The sequence below is a fragment of the Chrysemys picta genome, unplaced genomic scaffold (assembly GCF_011386835.1).
Source record: "Chrysemys picta bellii isolate R12L10 unplaced genomic scaffold, ASM1138683v2 scaf233, whole genome shotgun sequence".
Lineage (NCBI taxonomy): Eukaryota > Metazoa > Chordata > Testudines > Emydidae > Chrysemys > Chrysemys picta.
Window position 1 is genome coordinate 31,153 of NW_027052940.1, and position 18,879 is coordinate 50,031.

The following is an 18,879-nucleotide window of genomic DNA, read 5'->3' on the forward strand; positions in this document are numbered from 1 at the left end:
TCACCCTTGTCTCTGGGTGCAGTGGGGGAGGGGCATCCTCAGACAAGGCTTTGTGCAGACCTCATTTTGCTGCTCACAGGAGGCAATGCTGGGTAAGCCGAGGGCAGCAGAGAACAGCAGGAGGGAAGGGAGAGGGACTCAGCAGGGAGCCCAGCAGGGACATGGGGTGCTGGGCACACAGGTACTATTGCTGAGATGTAACGTGTTTGTCTATAATGCAGCTGCCACATTCAATAGGAGCAAGGCAGAGTATAGCACAGGGGAAGAGGGGTATGTGTGTGTGTGGTGGGGGGGGGAGGGGGCAGCCAGAGTTGGTGTGCCAGGCTGGGCTGTCACCATGTGCATTTTCGGTGAGACCTTGCTAGAAAGGGATTAGGCAGAGGCAGCAGGCCCAGTAGTTAGAGCAGGAGATCTCTGGGAAGGATCCACTGCTGCAGGGAATCTGTGGGGGCGTGGGGGTGGCTGAAGGCAGAAGCCAGCAGAGCCATGTGCCAGGAATCTGCCCAGGCAATAACTCCAGGCCTGCCTGGCTCTGGGGCATGTCTACACTGGCTGTACTGCCGAGTTTGGCCAGCCAGGCTGGGGGGAAGCAGCCAGGCCTACGGCCCTTCTCTGGGTGGGGAGGAGAGGGGGCAGTGGCTGCAGGCAGGAGAGGGGGTGGCTGAAGAATCCACATGTGACACAAAGGTATTATATCTCTCCCCTCCCCGAAATCCCATTGCCTCCTGCTTCTCATTCAGGTGTTGGCCCTCACTCATTTGCTGGCCCCAAATGCAGTGTGTGTGTGTGGTGTGTGTATGTCATGTGAGGAGGGCAAGGGTTGTACTGGTACCGCGGGGCTGTATTGTGTGACCCCAATGTCTCTGGGCCCCCTAGAGCACACACTGGTCAGTAACCCTGGCCCAGATCAGCAGCCTCTTGTATCGCCTCTTGTGTCACCCTCTTGTAATGTCAGAGGCGGCAGCTCCCCTCCCGTGAGAACGACTTCGGGATGCTGGGGGAGGGGAAGGGGAGCTCTTCCTGTGGCAGCCCTGATCAACTGTTCAGCCCCAGGATGTGGGAAGAGCAGCGTGGTGGAGGGATGGAGCTTCCTGTATTATCAAGGGACAGGTTCCAGACTGTCCAGAATCACATCACCGTGAGAACATCGTGTGCTAGTTGCTGACACGGCCTGGCTGTGGATTGGAGCTGCGCAGGGAGCCCCATGTACCTGTATGCAAGGGAGCGCCTGTGGGGGGCAGCTGCTGCAATGGGTAGGCTGGGAGGCTGTGGGCTGAGGAGATGGTTCAGCCTCGTCTATGCAGCAAGATGAGCAGCAGCCCCTCCTGCCAAGTGGAGATGCAGCGGATAGTAGCAGAGAATGCTTTCCCCAGGAGAGATGACACCAGCTCCCTGACGGGAACAAATTGTACCAACAAAAGGGCCACAGGGCGGCTTTTTCTGGCATACCTATGTGGGCTGGGGGTGAGGCGGGTTCAAACTCCTAAGCAAGCTAGCTTTGCCAACACAACATTTATCTGTAGACCAAGCCACAATCTCTCGGGGCCTCCATAACACTGACACTGTCCATTGTAAGGGACTCGGTACAGTGGTGAGGCCCTTTCAGAACAAGAACGACTAGGCCAGCTCAACGCAGGCTGCCCCCCCACACACACACTCACAGAGTCCCACATGGGCACTTGCAATTTTTGTCCTCAATTTTTTTTTAAATCGTATAAAATTCAGAGAATTGCAGCAGGATTTCAGAATGTCCTGGGGCCTAGGGCCCCTCATTTTAGCACCTCCCACACAATCTCCAAGAGCATCCCAGTGGCATCAGCTCCAAGTCAGGGGGATTCCCAGATTCCCTCAGGGCCACTCCCAAAGGAAGCCAGTCCCGGGGGCCCAGTGAGTGCGACGTGGCCAGTGAGTGTTAGGGAACGTCCTGCCATTTACCGCCCTAGGGACTCTTTGCTCATGAGGAGGAGTGAAACAGCCACAGGGAGCAGGACTGAGACCACCAAAGCGTTGCTGTACCCATCATGGAATCATAGAATATCAGGGTTGGAAGAGACCTCAGGAAGTCATCTAGTCCAACCCCCTGCTCAAAATAGGACCAACACCAAATAAATCATCCCAGCCAAGGCTTTGTCAAGCTGGGCCTTAAAAGGATGGTGTCATGAATATAAAGGGAAGGGTGACCACCTTTCTGTATACAGTGCTATGGGGTCCCTCCTGGCCAGAGGCACAAAATCCTCTTACCTGTAAAGGGTTAAGAAGCTCAAGCTGGCACCTGACCAAAAGGATCAATAAAGGGACAAGATACTTTCAAATCTGGGTGGGGGGGAAGGCTTTGTCTGTCTGTTCTGTGTGCTTGCTGGAGTCAGATCAAGGAAGCAAGCAATCCAACTCCTATAGAGTTAGTAAGTATTTAGCAAGGAAATGTGTTAGTTTACTTTTATTTTGGCTTGTGTTTTCCTTTGTGTAAGAGGAGGTTTATGCCTGGTTTTGCATCTGAAGAAGTGAGGTTCTTACCCACGAAAGCTTATGCTCCCAATACTTCTGTTAGTCTCAAAGGTGCCACAGGACCCTCTGTTGCTTTTTACAGATTCAGACTAACACGGCTACCCCTCTGATACTATGCCTGGTTTTGTAACTTTAAGGTTTTGCTTAGAGGGGAGATCCTCTGTGTTCTTGAGTCTTTTGTTATTCTGTAAAGTACTTACCATCCTGATTTTACAGAGGTAATTCTTTTACCTTTTCTTTAATTAAAATCCTTCTTTTAAGAACCTGATTGATTTTTCATTGTTTTAAGATCCTAGGGTTTGGGTCTGTGTTCACCTGTACCAATTGGTGAGGATATATTCTCAAGCCTGCCCAGGAAAAGGGGTGTAGGGGCTTGGGGAGATATTTGGGGAAGGTAGGTCTCCAAGTGGCCCTCCCTAAATCTTTGTTTAAATCACTTGGTGGTGGCAGCGTTACCTAATCCAAGGTACAAGGAAGGATTTGTGCCTTGGGGAGTTTTTAACCTAAGCTGGTAGAAATAAGCTTAGGGGGTCTTCATGCGGGTCCCCATGTCTGTCCCCTAGAGTTCAGCGTGGGGAGGGAACCCTGACAGATGGAGATTCCACCATCTCCCTAGATAACCCAGTCCAGTGCTTCACCACCCTCCTAGTGAAATAGTGTTTCCTAATATCCAACCCAGACCTCCCCCACTGCAACTTGAGACCATTGCTTCTTGTTCTGTCATCTGCCACCATTGAGAACAGCCTAGCTCCATTCTCTATGGAACCCCCCTTCAGATAGTTGAAGGCTGCTATCAAATCCCCCCTCACTCTTCTCTTCTGCAGACTAAACAAGCCCAGTTCCCTCAGCCTCTCCTCATAAGTCATGTGCACTAGCACCCTAATCATTTTCATTGCCCTCCGCTGGACTGTCTCCAATTTGTCCACATCTCTTCTGTAGTGGAGGGACCAAAACTGGACACAATACTCCAGGTGCGGCGTCACCAGTGTCGAATAGATGGTCTGCTCTGTGCTGCAGACTCAGCCGTGTGAGGGGAGTTGGTCCCAGCACAATAGAGAGGGGATGGGGAATGGGGAGAGCTGGGGAAGGGAATCTGGTAGCTGGGCCAGGGGAAGGGGATAGAGGAAAGAACCCAGGAAGCTTTTTGCCCCTCACCCTATGTGTTAGTCCATGCCAGCCTCTTGCCTGCCCCTGCCCAATGTCCTTCTATCTTTGCATCTTCCTCCATGCCTGGAACACCCACCCTGACCTACTGCCCTGGGCCTGCAGATGTCTCCTCCTCCTCCCTGCTTACACCCATTAGTGAGCCCCTAAACCCAGCCCAGCCTGGAAGCTCCCAGGGCAGGAACCATAGAACATGCCCAGGGCACTGAGGGGGCTACAGAAATAACATGGGAGTAACCCTAGTAATTCCTCAGGCAGAGCTAAGGGGTAAATACAAGTCAGGAGACCAAGACCCAGAGAGTGTATGTGTGTGTGGGGGGGGGGCAGGGGGGATTGTGGGGAGGGACAGAAGGGCTGAAAAGCAGAGCTGGGGGAATAATGTGCAGCATGTGATGTGTCCAGTGAGCTCAACCTCCATTCTGGTTTGTCAGCTGCCCAAGAACTGATCATAAATAGTTGCTAAATACGTTTGTCAAATACATTGATCTATGTTGTTACTTTCTGACAATTTCATTTTCAGGGGCAGGATAGCAAAACCCAGAGGAGATGTCACAGAGGAGACAGAACTCTGTGAGCTCAGCTCAGTGGCCCCCATAACAATAACCCAGGGGTCTCTAGGACCCTAACAACACACACTGCAATACACAGGGTGATGAGATGTGCCCTAGGGACAAACCCAGCAGCCAATGGGAATCTCACCATTGATTGCAATTGGTCAGGCTCCAAGTCCCAGAGCGTCTCAAACAGAGCAGAGCTCATGGATAGAAATGTCAGGCTGGATAGGCCCTGGAGAAGTCACCAAGTCCAGCCCCCTGCGCTAAAGCAGGGTCCAGTAAACCTGACTGGCAGGGCTTCACCCTGGTCTCTGGGTGGGGCAGAGGCATACTCAGACCATGCTTCATGCAGACCTCGTTTTGCTTCTAACCCGAGGCGATGCTGGGCAAGCCAAGGGCAGCAGAGAACAGTGGAAGGGAAGGGAGAGGGGCTGAGTGGGGAGCCCAGCAGGGACACGTGGTGCTGGGCACACAGGCGATATTGCTAAGCTGTAACGTGTGTCTATAACGCAACTGCCACATTCAATAGGAGCGAGGCCGAGCAGTGTGTGGGGGAAGGGGTGGCAGCCAGAGTGGGTGTGCCAGGCTGGGCTGTCACCATGTGTGTTGTCTGTGTAACTTTGCTAGAAAGGATTAGGCAGAGGCAGCAGGCCCAGTGGTAACAGCAGGAGATCTCTGGCCCTATTTACAGCTGAGCTAATGGCTCCCTGCCCTTTACTGGTCCCCCCGATATGCTGAGCTGGATGGGCCTGTCTCCAGTAATTCCCTCTAATACCTTCCCTCTGCCCAACCCCGCTCCCTTGTCCACATCTGTACTGGTGGCCCCTCTCTGGGAAGTTCAGGAGGGGTGGGTGGTGCTGTATTACTCTGAGGTGGGTTAGTGATGAAGGAGCGATGAAGGCCACAGTATAGTCAGCACATTTGTTTATTCCCCTGTTCGCTGTTAATGGTTATCAGTATCAGTGATGGTGTGTTAGTGCCTAGGAACCCCAGTCACAGATGTGTAACAAGAGACTCCCTGGCCCAGAGAGCTCACAATCTACACAACAGACACAACAGGAGTGAGGCCTGGTCTACACTACGAGTTTAGGTCGAATTTAGTAGCGTTAAATTGAATTAAGCCTGGACACGTTCACACGGCTAAGTCCCTTTTTTCGACTTAAAGGGCCCTTTAAACCGATTTCTTTACTCCACCTCCAACGAGGGGATTAGCAATAAAATCGGCCTTAGCAGGTCGGAATTGGGGTAGTGTGAACGGAATTCGACGTTATTGGCCTCCAGGAGCTATCCCACAGTGCTTCATTGTGACTGCTCTGGACAGCACTCTCAACTCAGATGCACTGACCAGGTAGATAGGAAAAGCCCCGCGAATGTTTGAATTTCATTTCCTGTTTGCCCAGTGTGGAGAGCACAGGTGACCACGCATAGCTCATCAGCACAGGTAACCATGGATGGAGTCCTAGGATCGCAAAAGAGCTCCATCATGGACCGAACGGGAGGTACGGGATCTGCTCGCCATATGGGGAGATGAATCAGTGCTAGCTGAACTCCGTAGCAGTAAACGAAATGGCAAAATATTAGAAAAGGTCTCCAAGGCCATGAAGGACAGAGGCCATAACAGGGATGCACAGCAGTGCCGCGTGAAAATTAAGGAGCTAAGACAAGCCTACCACAAAGCCAGAGAGGCAAACAGAAGGTCCGGGGCAGAGCCGCAAACATGCCGCTTCTACGCAGAGCTGCATGCCATGCTAGGGGGTGCAGCCACCACTACCCCAACCATGTGCTTTGACTCCTTCAATGGAGAAACACACAGGTAAGCAGGTTCGGGCTATGAGGAAGATGAGGATGAAGATAATGTAGATAGCTCACAGCAGCAAGGAAGCGGAGAAACCGGTTTCCCCAACAGCCAGGATATGTTTATCACCCTGGACCTGGAACCAGTAACCCCCGAACTCACCCAAGGCGTGGTCCCAGACCCTGAGGGCACACAGGGGACCTCTGGTGAGTGTACCTTTGTAAATATTACACATGGTTTAAAAGCAAGCGTGTTTAATGATTAATGATTAATTTGCCCTGGCAATCGCGGCCAGTACAGCTACTGGAAAAGTCTGTTAACGTGTATGAGGATGGAGCGGAAATCCTCCAGGGACATCTCCAGAAAGCTCTCCTTCATGTACTCCCAAAGCCTTTGCAAAAGGTTTTTTGGGGAGGGCTGCCTTATCCCGTCCGCCATGGTAGGACACTTTACCACGCCAGGCCAGTAGCACATAGTCTGGAATCATTGCATAACAAAGCATGGCAGCATATGTTCTCGGTGTTTGCTGGCATGCAGACAACATCCATTCCTTATCGCTCTTTGTTATCCACAGGAGAGTGATATCATTCACGGTCACCTGGTTGAAATGGGGCGATTTTATTAAGGGGACATTCAGAGGTGCCCGTTCCTGCTCTGCTGAACAGAAATGTTCCCCACTGTTAGCCACGCCGTGGGGGGGAGGGGTGAAGTGATCATCCCAGAGATTTGGGGGGGGTGTTAGTTGGGTTTGTGCTGCATGTTAACCCGGAAACCGCAGCCCCTTTTAAATGGCCAACCCAACGGGTGCTTGGTATGGGAAAGGAGGGTGCTACTGTTTGAAACCATTCCCACATGTTAAGAAGGTTAAAAAAGCCAAAAGACTGTGGCTTACCATGGCTGCCTGCAAGCCGAAATCTGTTGCCTGGCACTGCGTGAGTGATCTCTCACACCAAACCGGCAGGCCCTCAATATAAGAGGAAAAATGTGACCTTGTAACGAAAGTACATGTGCTGTGTAATGTGAACAGCAAAATTTAACGTGAAAGAGTGTACCCATTGTTCTCTAAAATGTGTCTTTTTTAACCACCTCTCCCTTCTCCTCCACCAGCTGCAAATGTTTCTCCTTCACAGAGGCTAGTGAAGATTAGAAGGAGAAAACGGCAGACTCGGGATGATATGTTCTCGGAGCTCCAGATGTCCTCCCACGCTGACAGAGCACAGCAGAACGCATGGAGGCAGTCAATGTCAGACTACAGAAAAGCACAATATGAACGAGAGGAGAGGTGGCGGGCTGAATCGCGGGATGAACAGAGCAAGTGGCGGGCTGAAGATGATAGGTGGCGTCAGCTTGCAGACAGAAGGCAAGAGTCAATGCTCTGTCTACTGGAGCATCAAACTGATGTGCTCCAGCGTATGGTTGAGCTGCAGGAAAGGCAGCAGGAGCAGAGACCGCCGCTACAGCCCCTGTGTAACCAACAGCCCACCTCCCCAAGTTCCATAGCCTCCTCAACCAGACGCCCAAGAACACGGTGGGGGGGGGCCTCCGGCCACCCAGTCACTCCACCCCAGATGATTGCCCGAGCATCAGAAGGTTGGCCTTCAATAAGAGTTAAAGTTTTAAACTGTAGTGTGTCCTTTTCCTTCCCTACTCCCCCACCCATCCCGGGCTACCTTGGCAATTATCCCCCTAGTTGTGTGATGAATTCATAAAGAATGCATGAATGTGAAGTAACCATGACTTTATTGCCTCTGCATGTGCTGCTCGAGGGTGGGAGGGGAGGGTGGGGTGGTTGGTTTACAGGGAAGTAGAGTGAACCGGGTGGGGTGGGGGCGGACGGTTCATCAAGGAGAAACAAACAGAAGTTTCACTCCGTAGCCTGGCCAGTCACAAAACTCATTTTCAAAGCTTCTCTGATGCGCACCGCGCCCTGCTGTGCTCTTCTAACCATCCTGGTGTCTGGCTGCACGTAATCAGCAGCCAGGCGATTTGCCTCAATCTCTCACTCCGACATAAATGTCTCCCCCTTACACTCACAGATATTGTGGAGTGCACAGCAAGCAGCAATAACAATGGGGATATTCTTTTCGCTGAGGTCTGAGCGAGTCAGTAAGCTGCGCCAGCGCGCTTTTAAACATCCAAATGCACATTCTGGAAAAGACCTTTCCAACACTCAGCTGGACAGCATAGCAGAGTTCATCAAACAACTGGGGTTAAAACCAGGAAAAAGGGGAAGGGAAGGGAATGTCTGTGGGGAACATGGCAAGGAGCTCACATGGTTCTGTAAGGAGATTGCCAAAGCTCTTTGTGAAGATTGCAAAGGATCCCCGACTCACCGCTCTCACGCTGTGATTCCCATGGCAAAGGCTGCTCATGGGTCCAAGGTAGGGGTGTTTTGCTAGCTAATTAAATCACTTCAAGGCCCTGTGTCACCCCCTCTCTGGACTGACGCCAGTCTGCTGTGGGTGGGCCTAACCCCAGGATCCCATGTGCTTCTGGGCCTCTCAGACACACTCCCAGCTGCAGACCCCATGTCTGCCACCCTGCTTTGTGGAGTGCTCCTGCACAGCCCAGCTGCCTTAACCCCACGAACCAGTGCTGCTGCCCTGCCAAGCTCCAAGTCACATACACACGCTCCACACACTGTGCAGATTTCCAGCTTGCTGTGCGCACGCTGAGTTCTCAACTGACCCTTTCAGGGACAATGTGTCAGCCGAGTCGAGAACACTGGCCTAGGAAAGGGATTTCTGAACCATGGGCCTTTGTACCAAAAAAAAAAAAAAAAAAAAAAAAAAAAAAAAAATAAAGCCGCAATCGCGATCTGCGGCGGCAATTCGGCGGGAGGTCCTTCACTCCCAGGCGGAGTGACGGACCCTCCACCGAATTGCTGCCGAATACCTGGAACTGCCGCCCCTGTCCGGAACGGCCGCCCCAAGCACCTGCTTGAGAAGCTGGTGCCTGGAGCCGGCCCTGATTCAGATGTACCAATAGTCAAAAAGGCTATTAGCTGTAATCTGTGCAATTTAAATGAACAAGTCTACAATCCATGATCCCATGGTCCTACACCACTCCGAGCCTAAGACGGGTTGACATATTTTAAGGACAATGAAGCCATCAAAGCCAGATGGAAGGAGCATTTTGAGTCACTCCTGAATCGTGAGTCAACCGTCTCTAATGCCACCATCGAATCTATACCTCAGTGACATGAAAGAGAATCTCTTGCTGATCCTCCTGCCCTTGAAGAAGTAACATGATCCATCATGCAAATGAAGAACAGCAAGGCAGCAGGGCCAGATGCTGATGACATCCTCGTGCACACTAAGACTGACCTTCAGTCCACACTGGATTTTTTTGCACAAGCTCATCGAAGCCTAGGACTCTGACTCAATATTCGGAAGACTAAAGTGCTCCATCAGCCTGCCTCAGGCCTTTTACATAACCCATAAGACAAATATGACTCCTACACTCCTTTAGGGATGCAAACCCAACTGTCTGGAGAGGTACCACCGACAATGCTTCTGGAAGATCCTTCGCATCAAATGGGAAGATTGCTACGCTAACGCCAGCATCCTCACTGAAGCCAATGTCACCAGCACTAAGCAATGATTCTCATGAACCAGCTTCATTGGGCTGAACATTGTGTGCGGATGCCATACTCTCGCCTCCCAAAACAAGCCATCTACTCTCAGATCACCCATGGTCAGAGATCCCGTGGTGGTCAGAGGAAACGCTACAAATAGACACTGAAAATGTATCTCAAGAAAACTGATGTGGACATCACAAGCTGGGAGGAGCAAGCCACCAACTGACCTCAGTGGTCAGCCTCCATCAGGTAGTGGCCCGCTTCGAGGAGAAGCGCCTTTCCCTCAAAGCTGAAGGAAGGAAAAAGAACTTTCTCACAATGGGGAGCTGACCCGCTAGGAAATGTCTGTACCTACTGCGGGCAGATCTGTGGTTCCAGGATTGGACTCCTGAGATATCTCAGGACCCATAAGTAAATCTGTGGTAGAGATCATCCGCGAACCAAGGAACTGCCGATGATGATGATTTCAGCTGAAAAATGTTGCCCAACTCTAGTGATAAAAAACGTCACAAGAGAGCATGCCCAAAACAGGAAACAAACAAACAAAAACTGCCTGTGTTTGACTTTGCAAACATAACAAAATGGATGAAGGTAGCAGGGGTGGGGAGAGAACCACTGTACTAAAATTTTTAACAGCTATTACACATTATTAATTCCTCTTTTTTGTCTTTTAGAAGAAATTCTTGCTGAACTTGGTAAGTTCAATTTTTCCTATTCCTTGTTTCTGGAGTCCCCTGAAACCTCTCCCACTAAGGGATGAGGCTTTCCTGACCTGTGCATCCCCCCAAAAAAACAACAGTCCTACATCTCCTTCCTTTCCTCATCTTTCCCCTCCCAATTCTGCCAGATCATCACACCTCTCTGCCCCCAAGTTCTATCCTCATCCCACATAGCCGACTCCTCCCTGCCTTCACTTGACCCCACTTGATCACACGGTGCATTTGAGACAGGTGTGTTTTAAACCACTAACTGTAAATCTGTCCCTCTCTTTCACAAGCACAACACATTGTGTTCAACCGTTGGAATATCACCATAACCATGGCAGAACGAAAGCTCATAATTTGCCTTTTTCTCCTTCTAGCAACCTTGCGATCTGAAATGAAGAAAGACAAAGGTAATTTCTGGGACCAGTGGGGTGTATTCAAAAGACTAGCAAAGGGGAAATAAACACAGCTTCTGCTCTTCCTTTAAGATGAAAGAAGAAGGGCTGAAACACTGTTTTTTAGAATGTGATTGTTCAATATATTAGCAATTCAGGTCCTGCCTAGGACCATGGAGGGCAGAGGGAGGCAGGGAACGGAGCAGAGCAAAGAGGAAACCAGCAAACTGAAAAGGCCAGAGGCTGTCTGGGCAGCAGGCTATTGCTGCTTTGCCGGCTACTGCTGGAGGAATCCTTCTGGCTGCAGGGGCTTGGAACACCTCTAAGTTTTCCTGCTGTCATTTCCCCCATCGCCATGTGGCTGGGCAAGGAGGTTACATGGGGCTGGTTCCCCTGTGGTCAGGGGGACTCTGGTTGGGTCTCAGCCCTGGCACCAGGTGCTTTTGTTGCTTCTCAAGCTCTTCTCTCCCACCAGAGAAATGAAGAGCCTGATCGAACATTGTGCCAGCAAAATCAGCTGCCTCAATTGTTCTCCAACCATGTCGTCCGCTCCCTACTCAAATCCCTCCCCTGGCTCCTCTTCTACTTCTGCAGCAAATTGTAGCTTCTCCTCAATGCCAAGGATCAGCACCCAGGAGCTGGATATTTTGTAAGAGGGGCTGCTCTCCTGTCCTGGCATCTGTGGGGTGTCCCACAACCTCAGCCAAAGGTGGATGAATTTCAGGTTCAGAGATGGGCTCCCAGGATGATCAGGGTCATGGAGGGCCTGCCGTAAGAGAGGAGACTAAAAAAACTGAGCTTGTTTTGGGTAGCAAAGGGAAGGCTGAGAGGGGATGTGATTGCTCTTTGCGAATGCATCAGGGGAGTAAACAACATGGAGAGAGATGAACTGTTGAAGCTAACAATCAAATCGATCAAGAAGAAATGGGGATTATCTGGCCTTGAATTCAATTCAGGCTGGGAACTAAAGGTTTCTACCCATCAGAGGAGTGAGGTTCTGGAGCAGACTGCCAGGAAGTGTTGTGAGAGAAAACAACAGGTATTTTCAGGTATTTAAAAGGGTGTCATAAGGAGGAGGGAGAAAACTTGTTCACCTTAGACTCTAAGGATAGAACAAGAAGCAATGGGTTTAAACTGCAGCAAGGGAGGTCTAGGTTGGACACGAGGAAAAAGTTCCTAACGGTCAGGGTGGTTAAACACTGGAATAAATTGCCGAGGGAGGTTGTGGAATCTCCATCTCTGGAGATATTTAAGAGTAGGTTAGATAAATGTCTATCAGGGATGGTCTAGACAGTATTTGGTCCTGCCATGCGGGCAGGGGACTGGACTCGATGACCTCTCGAGGTCCCTTCCAGTCCTAGAATCTATGAATCTATGAAACAGAACTAATGTTAAAATGGAACTTGCTAAGTTTTTTAATAGGATTTTATGAAGGGGCTGTGATGGGGATCCCAGGATGTCACCTGGACTGGGGGACTGCTGAGCCCTCTGTCCCACCACTGGGTGGTTGTTGGCAAGCTACAGACCTCTGGCAGGTTCTGCATTTACACGGATATCCACAGGAAGGGACACACCTAGCTGAGTTACATGAATGCTTCTCCCAGCCACTCATGAATCGTCAGCAGAGAGGCTCCAGCCAATCCTCACAGCTCCCCAGCCTAGGACCCCAGAGCTGAAGTGTCTTGCGCTGGTCAGAAGCCTGAGCAATGTAAGTTCATTACCCAGTCTGCCCCTCCCTCAATGTGGAGAGGACACACACTAACCTTTGTATCCTGAGCTGAGATTTTCCAAGCACTTCAACTATTTTATGTAAAATATAAAACAGATTTAATAACTACAGAAAGATAGATTTTAAGTTATTATAAGTAGCAGACATAGAGATCAAAGTTGGTTACCTAAGAAAGAAAAGTAAATTTGCAATCTGAGTTCTATAAACTAAACAGGATTTGAATCAAGCAGTGTCTCACCCTGACAGATGGTACAAACAGGTCACAGATCTTCAATACAGTGGCTGGGTCTCTCCTCCAGCACCGGACCACCCTCCACAGTTCAAAGTCTTTGTCCGCTAGATGTTTCTTCCAGGTGTTGAGTTGTGGCAGGAGTGAAGCCAATCACGATGTCACATCCCTTCTTTTATAGTTTCTTCCAGTTTGCTGCAAAGATCTATGCTTGCGAGGTGGGGGTCTGCCTCCATTGGTCAAGTAATCTCCATTGTCTACGTGACCTCTCTGAGAAATCTTCTGGGATGGCTGCTGGGAAAGTGAATTCCCTTTAATGGCCCATCAGCACATCTGGCTACTCCATTGTTGCACCTGAAAGGCTGGTTGTGGATGTTTCCAACCTCACAACATATTTCAGTAACACACACCTAGCAAAACTTCATAACTTCACATACAATCATAGCACATACAATCCAACAGGATATTAATGTTAAACAGATCAAGAATTTTAAAATGATACTTTACAATGGATACTTTGTAGGAAACATATCATAATTATATGATGGGGTGAATATAGGGATTTCAGGGGGCTGCTTTGAGGTACAAAGTGCCACAGGAGCTGTCTGTGAGAGCAGGGGACTGGAGTAAGTGCAGGCTTCACTAGGGAAAAGGTCCAGGTGTATATCAAGGTAGGCTGCATGGATGTAGCTAACAGTGAAGTCTGATAATAGAGCAGCAACTCTGCTGTAGTTAGGATTGAGACTCGCAGTTTAAAAGATAACTTTTCTCACTGAGCTAAAACTGATTGAAAACTGCTCTGCCTGATGGGAATGGTATGTTGTGGACATGGTGGGACACAGCTTAAAAGGGGCAGAACTAAGGATGCTTTGAACAGGTGGCATGTAACTTAACTTTGTATTTCCTGGATTTCAGAGGTGTTAGCGCAGTGTACAGTCCAGCCCAAGGTGTGCACCATCATCTCTGACACAGCTGTCATTTCAAATAGCAGCAAAGCAGGGTACAATGGATTTACTGAGTACATGTTGTCGTTTTCAGTCAGACAGTGGAAGAGATAAAATTTTCCATCGAATGGAGGAAATCTGTTTCCCTGCTGTATATTCAAAGCAACGTGCTGTAATTTCAGACAAGAAAGTTTACTTCACACCTTTTGAAATTCAGGAGAATAGCAATGGTTGAGCATCAGAGAGCACAGTTATTTTATAACAGTGCCATTGCTTAGTCAAAGAGCTGAGGTATTCAGATGTAACAAAGGTCAAAAAGTCTATCAGCTACAACCTCTCCAACTTAACGCCTCTGCTCCCTGGTCTGTGCAGGCAGACTGGTTGGTGAATGACAGAGTCAGAGAAAGAGCTGTTGAAATAATTGATTTTTTGTTTGTCTGGTAGTTATAAAAACTTCAAAACTATTTCATTGTGATTTGGGGCTTTTGAAAACATTGTTTAAATTAAAAGCTAAGTCAGTTTGGAAATGAAGGGCTAGATTTAAAGAGGTGGTCAGTGATAGCAGGGGACTGGCTCAATGATTCAGGTGGTTCCTTCCAGTCCTATGCTGTTAGGTTTCACAAGGTGCCTTAGGCCAGATCTACACCACAAACATCTCGGTATAACTACGTCACTCAGGGATGTGAAAAATTATACCGACCTAACCCTGGTGTAGACAGCGCTTTGTTGACGAGAGAGCTTCTTCATCTCTGCAGTGCTGTACATGTAGACAAGCCATGACGCGTCATTCTAAAAACTAAGGAGCACCTCCTTAGTTTTTCGAATGATGCGTCATGGCTTGTCTACATGTACAGCACTGCAGAGATGATGTCCCTCTGATCACCGATAGCCCAGTTATTAAGTCACTCAGACGAACTGCGGCGGCCCAGCTTTGAATCCCTGCTCTCCCCTTTCCTAGGCGAGTGCCCTAACTGCAGGGCTGCTGGCTATTCTAAGTGGGTCTCTCTCAATCTCTCTGTCGAAGCTGTTCTAGGTGGTATAAATCATTAAATAGTCTTAGGCACAGAGACTGAAACCCAGGAGCTCACCCCTCCCCAGTGACCATCCTAATCCCTACCCTACAGAGCCTACACTTGTTTTCTGGGCCAATGAGTATTAAATATTAAGGTACATAAGTATTTTCATAAATATTCTCTAAGGTATATTAAGTATTAAACATATAAAGGTGACAGCCCTGCCAGAGTTAAGGTTTAGATCAGGCCTGTGTTTGAAGCTGGTCTTTCCTAACTGCTCTAAAATCAGCGTGGTTCCTTGGATTGCCCTGACATATGATGTGGCTCCTGGGAACACAGGTTTCTATTACTGATCCATATTTGACCATTTGACTTTGCAAAAATACAAAAAAGGACAGGGGAGAAAAAATACCTCTATTATGAAACATCTTAACAACTATCATCATTTTCATACATTATTTATTTTTCTTTATTTGTCTTTTAGAGGAAATTCTTGCTAAATCTGGTAAGTTCCATTTTCCCTCTTCCTTCTACCTGGAGTACAGAGAAACACCTCCCACTAAGGGATGGGAGTTGTATGATCTTTTGAAAATTGTTTTTAATGTGGAACCTTAACATTTTATTTCTACACATTTAAGAATCTGATTAAAAAACTAGAAATAAATAAGTTAAAAGGTCTTGTTAGAAATGTTTGCTGACACCTCTTCTTGCTGACACCTCCACAAGCTGTTTTGTTTTCAAATATAGCAATATTTGAAATGTATTCATTGTTATGTTTTTTAAATGTGTGAGAGATTGAAGAGATGAATGAAAAGCATAGTTCCACTTTTTCTACAATGAACTGGAAAAAGTATAGCTATATATATAGCACCACTTAAGAGCTTAAAATAAGAGTCTAGCTAAGGCTTGGTCTACACATGAAAATTCTATCAGTGTAGCTACATTGGTCAGGGGTATGAAAGTCTTCCAGGCCAGTGGAAGAGTGCTTCCATCACCTTAGCTAACATCATTCCCCCTTGTGCTCCGGGGGGAAAGGGGGCTGCACACTCCGGCAGATCAAAGCAAGTTCGATATAACGCGGTTTCACCTATAACGCGGTAAGATTTTTTTCGCTCCCGAGGACAGCATTATATCGAGGTAGAGGTGTATCTGACTGATTTGCAGAATATTGGCTAAATCAGCTAGGGAGAGAAACCTTTCTCTAGACATTGCCCTTCCAGAGATCTGCTTTGTTGGTGGAAGAAACTGTTGTTCTGAGATTATTTATTATTATACCCAGGGATTTCAAAGGAGTTTGAATCCTCCTTTTATCTCTGGCACTAAGTTCACTTTGAAGCTCAGAAGCAAACTCTGAGTGCACCTCAGACTGCTGTAGGAAACAAACAGGATGGTGGGAAAAAGGTCTGGGATAAGTTTAAAGAATTATCATTAGTGCAGCCCTGTGGGTTTGGGTGAAATATAACACACCCAGAGCCTTCTGCACTCAGGCCCAGATCCACAAAGGAACTTGGACACTATGCCTAACTTTCAGCTAGCCCCTCCCCTCCCCCCCCGTGGCATCTACAAAGCCTCAGTCAGGCACCTAGGCCCCTGATACCATGTGTGGGGAGACGTGAGGCCTATGAATGTGATTCACACAAACTAGGCAATGAGAGATGCTCAGAAGTGGAGTGTGACCCTTGCTGGAGAAACACAGCCCAGCCCTGGACAGTGCTGCAGCGGCGTGGCTCCAGCAGGGCCTGAGCTCCCGCCGCTCGGCCGCAACTCGCAATCCCGCCCCTTACCTCGCGGCTCTGAGCGGGAGGAGCTCAGGCCCCGCCCGAGCCATGCCGCTGCAGCGCTGTCCAGGGCTGCTCCTGGATGCGGCGCGCCGTGGCGCTGGGGGATGGGAGAAGGCAGAGGCGGGGGGGAGCCTATGACGTTCTCGTGGGGGCCCCTGTGGGGCCTGGGGCAAATTGCCCCACTTGCCCCCCCAGGCAGCCCTGGCTATAGGAAAGAGAAGACGTGAGGGAGGAAGAGGACACAGGAAGTGAGGGGCAAAGTCTCACATCCCAGGTGGTGGTGGGTTTTAGCCAGACCCAATGGAGGTAGTGATGTCATCTGGGTCCCACATTCTGGCCTGGTCTGGTCAGGTGCCTTTCAGGCTCAGGATGACAAAGATCCAACGGTGTCATGGGGGATCCCGGGGTTCCAGGGGACAGTGGGGGTGGCAGCCATGATGATGCAGCTCACTCCATTCAGTCACCCCTCCCCCCATCAGCAGTGAGTCTCAGACTCTCCTGCCACAGGCTTTTCTTTCAAGAACCCCACAGGGAAGGGAGAGGTGGAATAGCTCTGTTCACTCATTATATTGTCCACCAATTACACCCAGTTTCTGACACACCAATTTTGGTCTCCTTAGTACCAGTCCCACACGTCGCTTGTTCACCAGGCATGAGCTTAACTCAATCCTTGAGTTATAGCAGGAGGTCTCTTTGTCTGGGCTATTTCAGTCTGTTTCACTCCCCTTTCAACCCCTTTCCTCTCAACTAGGGTGACCAGATGTCCCGATTTTATAGGGACAGTCCTGATTTTTGGGACATTTTCTTATATAGGCTCCTATTACCCCCCACCCCTGGTCCCGTTTTTCACATTTGCTCTCTGGTCACCCTACTTTCAACATTTATTACCATGGGTTACTGTGACTTTTGATGAGCTCTCACTCACGTCTGCCAGCGGCGCTCACAGTCAGGGTCAGCCTGTAGGGACAGTTATCACAACGGGGGTTGAAGGGAGGGGGGGTTTCTGCCTTCACCCCTTGGTGAGGAGACGAATATGGGGAATGAAGGGACGGCAAGGGGGACCCACCTGTCACTGAAAGGGGGGTTCATGACAAGTACAGTTATAATAGTTTTCAGTCTTATAACACATTTACGATCTTTTCAACTTAAAATTACCTATCCCCTCCCCATTCTCTGCCCCCTATTTCAGCTCCTACTGTCCTCTACTGCAGTCCTTTCCCTTCCCCCCACTCCCTACCCCCCCCTCAGCTGCTGTCCCCCTTCCTGTCCCGAGGTTTTTTAACCCATTCCCTTGAATTCCCCACAGTGCATGTGACTCTGGATCCAGACACAGCTCATCCTGAACTCATCCTGTCTGAGGATCGGCGGGGTGTGAGATGGGGAGACACACGGCAGGACCTGCCCAACAATCCTGAGCGATTTGATCGTTGGCACTGTGTGCTGGGCTCTCCAGGGTTCACCACGGGGAGTTGGTACTGGGAGGTGGAGGTGGGGGATGAGGAATTCTGGGCCATCGGGGTGGCCAGGGAGTCTGTGTGGAGGAAAGGCTGGATCGGCATTTCCCCTGAGGAGGGGATCTGGGCCATGAATTGGTGGGGATGGGTGTCTAAGGTTCAACCTGCCCCTCAGAGCACGCTGCCCCAGAGCAGCTGGCACCGGCAGGTTCGGGTCTGTCTGGACTATGAACAGGGGCAGGTGGCATTTTTCAGTGCTGATAATGAGGCCCCGATCTTCACTTTCACTGAGGCCTCCTTCGCTGGGGAGAGAATCCGTCCTTTCTTTCAGATGAACTCCCAGCTCAGACGGTGTCCCTGAGATGGAGGGACGGGGGTGACATTCACCCAGGGCCGTCCTTAGGCATACTCAGCATACACAGCTGTGTAGGGCACCGGAAAATTCGGGGCACCTCCTGGGTCTTAGTGTCCACCCCCCCACCTTCCTATCCCTGTTCTGACCCTTCCTGCAGGCTCCCACAGCTGGCTGCTGCAGCCTGGTGTCTCTTACTCCGGAAGGGAGCTAGTAACTTAAAAGTGAAAAAGCCTCCAGCCTGCCAATCCTATTAGCACAACATTGAAACTGTTAAAGAGCCATTCGAGTGGTAATGAAGCCATTTAACAGGCATTTGCCAACCCCTAGGTATATACTGTCAGGGTACGTCTATACTTACTTCCTGGTCCGGATGTAAGCGATCGATCTTCTGGGATCGATCCCGGAAGTGCTTGCCGTCGACGCCGGTACTCCAGCTCGGCGAGAGGAGTACGTGGCATCGACAGGGGAGCCTGCCTGCCGCGTCTGGACCCGCGGTAAGTTCGGACTAAGGTACTTCGAATTCAGCTACGTTATTAGCGTACCTTAGTCCGAAGTGGGGGGGTTAGTGTGGACCAGGTCTCAGTTTCTGAATTTACTGACAAAAACAGTTGTGCATTACTGTAATATTTACTCAGAATATGTTAGTCTACGGGACCTTATTTTTAAAGCAAATTTTA

At 49.5% G+C, this 18,879-nt stretch overlaps 1 long non-coding RNA gene across 1 annotated transcript in view; it reads left to right on the top strand.

Moving 5' to 3' along the window:
• The first annotated feature begins 5,659 nt into the window (after positions 1–5,659).
• Positions 5,660–18,879, top strand: part of LOC135978379 (uncharacterized) — a 28,681-nt gene continuing 15,461 nt past the window's right edge. Inside the window, exons 1-3 of the long non-coding RNA XR_010595786.1 lie at positions 5,660–7,608; positions 10,273–10,293; positions 10,680–10,712. This is a non-coding gene — a long non-coding RNA (uncharacterized LOC135978379). The remainder of the gene's footprint in view (positions 7,609–10,272; positions 10,294–10,679; positions 10,713–18,879) is intronic.